Here is a 6,923-nt window from a genome sequence, read left to right as displayed (position 1 = left end):
ACACAATGAAAGCAGTGCTAAAAGGAAAATTTGTACCACCTCGAATGGCTGAGAAACACCTAAATAATGTTCAAATTCATTATTGATCAGAGAAATGCAAATCAAAGTGACTCTGAGATTCCACCTTACACCACTCAGCATATCTAAGATCTAAACCTCAATTAACAACAGATGTTTGTGAGGATGTGGTGAAAGAGGAACTCTCCTCCATTCCTGGTGGGATTGCACACTGGTACAACCACTCTGGAAATCAATTTGGAGGTTGCTCAGTAAATTGGAAATAGACATACCTAAAGATGCAGAAATACTACTCTTGGGAATATACCCAAGATTCTCCAGCCTGCCACAGGGACACATATTCCACTATGTGCATAATTGCTTCACTTGTGATGGCTGAAACCTGGAAACAACGCAGATGTTCCAAGACAGAAGAATAGATAAAGAAAATGTGGTTCATTTACACAATGGAATACTAACCAGCTATTAAAAATGAGGACATTCTGCATTTTTCGGGCACGTGGATGGAACTAGAAAATGTCATCCTGAGTGAAGTAACTCATACCCAAAAGGACATGCACAATATGTCCTCACTAATAAGTGGATATTAGCCAAAATAAAAAAGTACAGAATACCCATAGAGTCCACAGGACTCAAAAAGGTCAACAAACTAAGGGCTCAAGTGAGGAAGCCTCAGTTCCACTTGGGAGGGAACAGAAAGCAATCACAAGGGGGAGGGAGGGAGGTACTGGGAGGGAATGAGGTTGGGAGGGTCATGATCTGGTATCATGATCTGAAGCCCTGAGGTACAGCAGAAAACATTGAAACAGATGAACTTGGGAGGACAGAGGTTGAGAAGACCCTCTAGAATATACCAGAGACCTGGGAAGTGAACGACTCTCTGGTCTCAAATGGGGTACCCTAGATGAAAGGCCCTACTGTGAAAAGACTGAACTTTTTAGTCCACCTGTCTTTTCCCCAGGAAGACAGGGAATCAAGTGAGGGATGGAGTAGCTATCCCACAGCCAAAGCTCTGACCCATATTTCTTCCTGTCTGAAGGAAATGCAGGAATGGAAGTGGAGAGGAGCTGAGGAAAAGGAGGTCAAGCAAAAGGCCCAAAGTGAGATCCAGCTCAAGGGGAGGCGCCAAGACCTGAAACCATTACTGAAGCTATGGAGCTTTCACAAAAAGGGATGTATCATGGTTGCTCCTCAAAAGACCCAACAAGCAGCTGAAAGAGTCAGATGCAGTTATGTGCACCCAACCAGTGAACAGAAGCTGCTGACTCCTCTGGTTGAATTGGAGAAAAGCTGGAGGAAGCGAAGGAGGTGGGTAACCCTGGAGGAGGACCAGCAGTCTCAATTACCTAGCCCCCCTGAGATTGCTTAGACACTGGATCACCAACCAGGTAGTATACAGCAGCTGAGATGAGGCCTCCAACACACATACAGCAGAGGACTCCCAGGTCTGTGTTCAGTCAGAGAGGATGCACCTAATCCTCAAAGACTAGAATTCCCAGGAACTTTACGGGTTGGGTGGAGTGCATGGAATGGGAATGTTCTTGTGGAGAAGTTAAGGGAGGGTGATTGCAAGGGGAGGGAGGTATGCAATATGGAACACTGGGAGGTCGAGGACCAAGAGGTGAATAAATATGGAATGATAAAAAATAAATAATTAGTAAAAAAAATACCTAGGGTACATTCCCAAAAGATAACCTAGTACACAACAGAGACACTTGCTCAACTATGTTCATAGCAGCTTTCTTCATAATAGCCAGATACTGGAGATAACCCAGATGCTCCTCAAACAAACAATAGATAAAGAAAATGTATTATATCTACACAGTAGAATACTATTCAGGTATGAAAAACTAATGGATGGAAATTGATGTCATCCTCAATTAGGTAACCACACCTAAAAAGACATGCAGTGTATGTACTTATTTATAAGTGGATATTAGCAATAAAATACAAAACACTCTCAGTGCATTCTATAGACCCAGAGATGCTAAACAACAAGGAAGGCTCAAGAGAGAATGCATGCTTTTCACAAGGAGGGGGAGTAAAAGAGTAATAGGAGAAAGATGGTGGGAGGGCACTGGGTAAGAGAAGTATAGAAAAAGGAATGGGGAAGGGATTCAGTATCACATATGAGGTGAAACATAAAACAGGGTCACAGAGCCCAGAGAATAAATGGAAATCTACAGCAGACATGGTGTGTTTGTGTGTGTATCTGTTTATATGTCTCTGTGTGTGCGCCTGTGTGTGTGTGTGTGTGCGCCTGTGTGTGTGTGTGTGTGTGTGTGTCTGTGTGTGTGTGTTTGCTGAATGAGGTCCTCCTGAGGATGTATCAGACACCTGGGGTGGAAAAGTTCTCAGGACAAACGGTGGTGACATTACCTGATACTCATAGCAGTGGGGATATGGAAGATGAAGAAGCTGCCTTCTATAGTCAGGCAGAAAGTCCAGTAGAAGAATAAGGACACCAACACACAAGAGGACACAAATTTGTGACCCCAAATTTATCCTTCCTGCAAGAAAGGCAGGGACAAGATGGAACAGAGACTGAGAGAATGGGCATCCAACAAGAGGCCCAACTTTAGACCCATCTCACAGGCAAGTACAAGTCTCTGACACCATTAACGATAATTCGTTATGCTTGGAGACAGAAGAATAGCTTAACTTTCCTCTGATAGGTTCCACCAAGCACTGACTGAAGCAGATTTAGAAACCTACAGCCAAATATTGTGTTCAGAGGCTCTTATGGGACACTTGGCAGAATGACTGAGGGCCAGAAGAGGATAGCAACTACACAGGAATACCAGGAATCAAGTAAACTGAACCTCTCAGAGACTGAACTACCTACCTAAGATCATACATGAAGTAGTCCTAGGCCCCCACACATATGCTGCAGATATGTAGCTCAGTCTTCATTATGGGCCCCAAACATGGAGTGGGAGCTGTTCTTAAAGCTGTTGCCTATCTGTGGAATCAGCAGCCCTTTTCTAGACTCAGTAGGCAAATAGCAGGCTATCTTGTGGAGCAAGAGGGATGGAAAAAAACAATCTTTAATATCAATAATAATAATAGGCCAATCGGCAGGGATGCTGGAGAGTAATGGCAAACCTCTCTGTATGGGACCCATTGTTTGCAGCTGAGAATTGATAGCTCTTAAATCCTGCAATAATCGCCATTTTCCTGACTTTTTCTTAATAACAAATATGGGTGTATTCCAAGGTGATCTGGATGGTTTAATATGTCCTAATTGCAATTGTTCAAATACTAATTCGGCAGCAGCAATTAATTTTTCAGAGGATAGAGGCCATTGAGGAACACATACAGGCTCCTCTGTTTTCCACGTAATGGGTATTCCTCCCTCAATGGCCCCTAGGAAAAACCCAGACCCGTCCTGTTTTGTTTTTGTTTTGACAGTACTGGGTCAACTCGTCCTTGTAATTTTTTCCCAGACCTTTTCTAGGCATGTAGCCCATTTTCGCCATTATATACTTAACTTGCAGGGAGTAAGCATTAGTCAGTCTCATGTCTAGATTTATCAAAACATCTCTGCCCCACAGTGTCACGGGAATGTCTATAACATAGGGAGCAATCTTTCCTGATCTCCCTTCTGTATCCTTCCATGTCAATTCTTTGGAGCTTATAAAAGGAGCCATTTCATACCCTAGACCACGTAGGGCCTGAGATGATGTTTGCGTAGGCCACCTAGGTGGCCAGTCATGAGCAGAGATAATACTATGATCTGCTCCAGTGTCCAACAGGCCAAGGAATGATTGTCTCTCTACAGTCAATGTTAACATTGGATGATCACCCAGTTCCAATGAGATAAAGGCAAATCGGGAGCCTGTAGATCCTAAGCCCCTGTCCCCTCTGATTCTATTTTCAGCAGGAAAGCACTTATGCAAGCTAGGCGGAAGCAGCATTTGAGCGATTCTGTCTCCAGGGGAAATTGCAGTAATTCCCTAGGGGGAGGCTACCAGGACTTTTACTGTGCCTAAATAATCAGGGTCAATTACTCCGGGCACAATCTGTAAACCCTTCAGGGCAGAGGAGGAGCATCCCAACAATAGCCCAACTGTATCTTTAGGGAGGGGTCCTCTAAAATCTGTGTCTACAGGCTGCAGTCCCATTTGGGGGGTTAGTACGAGTCTGGTGGTGGAGTGAAGGTCCAGTCCTGCGGAGCCTTTAGTGGCTCTCCTCGGTCCTTTGGGTGGCGAAGGAAAGGCCAAGGCCTCTGATTGTCCTGTCCCTGTCTGTCGCCCTGCAGAGCCCCATATATTTGAGGGCCCTGGGGACGTGGGCCCCGTTGTCTGTTTTTTGGCTGTGCACCACCATATCCTGTCGCTAGGGGTCGGACATCCAAGTCCTTCACAGATCTACACTCATTTGCCCAATGACTTCCCTTCTTACACTGTGGACATAGTCCAGGCTGCTTAGGTCTATCACTAATTCTCCCCTTATTCCTTTCAGGACACTGTCTTCGATAATGCCCTTTATGGCCACATTTGAAACAGGTATCCGTGGTGGCAGTTTTTCCTAACTGTATCACAGCTGCCGCTAGGCCAGCATTAGTCAATGGTCCTCCCAGTTCCCTGCAGACTTTCATCCAAATTTCTAAACCTTTGTGTTAGTATGGGTTTATAGCAGTCCTACATTCTTTTGTACATTGCTCATACACTAGCTGCTTAATGAGAGGCATGGCTGTATCAGGGTCTCCGAAGATCTTGGTAGCAGCCTCTACCATGCAGGCTACAAAGTCTGAAAACAGCTCTGTGGGTCCTTGCAGAACCTTGGTAAGGTTCCCGAAGACTGCACCCCTATTAGGCAGTGCTTTCCATGCCTTGATGGCTATTTCATTAATTTGACTATAGACTTGTTCTGGATAACCAGTCTGGTGCAGAGTGAATCTCCCTAGACCCAATAGCAATGTCAGCATCCCAATGTCTCTGAGGGTCTACTCCTGAGGCTAGATTAATGGTGGCCTGAGTATTAGCATATTCAAAAAGATAAGATTTCCAATCTAAGTATTGACCTGAGGAGAGGCAGGCTTTAGCCAGACTCCCCCAATCCCCAGAGGTGAGGCAATACCTAGCAATAGCCTCAACTTGAGCCACAACAAAAGCTGCACTCACCCCATAGGTTCTGACCGATTCTGCCAATTTCTTTATAGTCTTAAAGTCAACACGTTCATGATATCAATGCCCGTTAGCATCCAGAAACACTGGAAAACTTAATCCCATCTCTTTCCACACCTCTGGGCAAAAGGAAGTAGCTTTTGTAGGCTTCACCATGCTTTTATATTGAGGGTTATACGGAGGTGCTGTTGGTATAACCGCTTTCTTGTCTAATTGTCCGCCTTGTTGCCATGTGGCACTAGCGTGTGGCCAGTCTGGATCATAGCTCTCCCTCTCACACTGAGCATCCTCTTCCTCGAGATCAGCCTCATCATCCTCACTAAGCTCTGAATCATCTGACATTTCTAAGGTCAAGGCTTTTAAAGAAGAATATATCTTATTTGTTTCCTGGTTCTGATTATCCTCTTTTTTTTTTTATCTCTACCTTCTCTCTGTTCCTTTTATCTCCTTTTCTTTTCTTTTTTTCTTTCGAGAACTTTTCTCCCTCCAACATACTTTCTTGTTGCTCTGCAAGGACCCTCTGACCTGTCCTAATGGCTCTAACGGCTTCCTCACGTCGTTTATCCTCTAAGCAGGCACGGACCATTCGCCAAAGAGGTTTTGGTCAGGGCTTAAGCTTGCCCTCTGTGGCTTCTCTATCCCACACAAAGAAAAAAGGAAACAAAAAGAGGTACAAGCCCTACCCACAAAGGATCCATTGGAAACAACATTGCCATAGTTTACAAACCTTTCGGTTTCTATAGCAAGGCTTTCATCTTCTCTGCTTACCTCCAGAGAACCTTATGGTCCCTTATCCGGGAATTTACCAACGTCACCGTCCTGAATTTGAAGAGTTCTGAATCCACGAGATTGTCCTCGGGTCACCGCACAGGCCACCAATTGTCTTGCCTGCCTCGGCCAGCAAGGAAGACGCAACACGGTCGGATTCTTCTCAACAACCTTTATTGCAGGACCACCTCTTTGCTGATACGGGGACCTCGAGCGGCAAAGCACTCGCCTTATATACACAACAGGCTGTGGCTAATTGTCCTTCAGGGATTGGCGGAGAATGAATCACCTCACTAGCATGGTACCGTCCCGGCCAACTGACTCCAGGTGCAAAACCTGCGCATGCGCAGTACCGTTGTTCACCACAGGAGGGCGCCCTACAATCTCTCTTTAACCCTACTCTGAAAAACTACTCATATTACCAAGTCATGTGTTATTAGTTGCCAAAGAGAAAAGACAGTTGAAACCTGGCTTTTCTGAACTAACTTTCTTCCTCTCTCTCTCTCTCTCTCTCTCTCTCTCTCTCTCTCTCTCTCTCTCCCTTTCTTTCTTTCTTTCTTTCTTTCCTTTGTAAAACTTTTATCCTGCTCCCTCAAGAAGTGGCCATTAATGGGGGCTTTATGAACCACTCCAAATACCTGAGATGATGGTGATGCCCCATTCTTTTTTTTTTTTTTCAGAGCAGGGGACCAAACCCAGGGCCTTGTGCTTGCTAGGCAAGCGCTCTACCACTGAGCTAAATCCCCAGCCCCATGATGCCCCATTCTTGTGTAGGGTGTTTTCAGGAAAACACCTGTATTGGATTCATGACTGTCATTACTTTGTCACATCCAGAAGACCTAGTTTCACAGCACGTCTCCCCAAATTTTGTTCTTATATCATTTCTGACTCCCTCTTCAACAACAGTACCTGAGCCTTGGAGGATGTTGTGCTGGTTGAATTTAATGAACTTTCCATAAATCTACATATAATCTGGGAAGACTGAATCAGAGTAGAGGTATCTTCTCC

Source organism: Rattus norvegicus, chromosome 16 (assembly GCF_036323735.1).
Source record: "Rattus norvegicus strain BN/NHsdMcwi chromosome 16, GRCr8, whole genome shotgun sequence".
Lineage (NCBI taxonomy): Eukaryota > Metazoa > Chordata > Mammalia > Rodentia > Muridae > Rattus > Rattus norvegicus.
The sequence above is the reverse complement of the archived record's forward strand: the minus strand, read 5'-3'. Positions refer to the sequence as shown.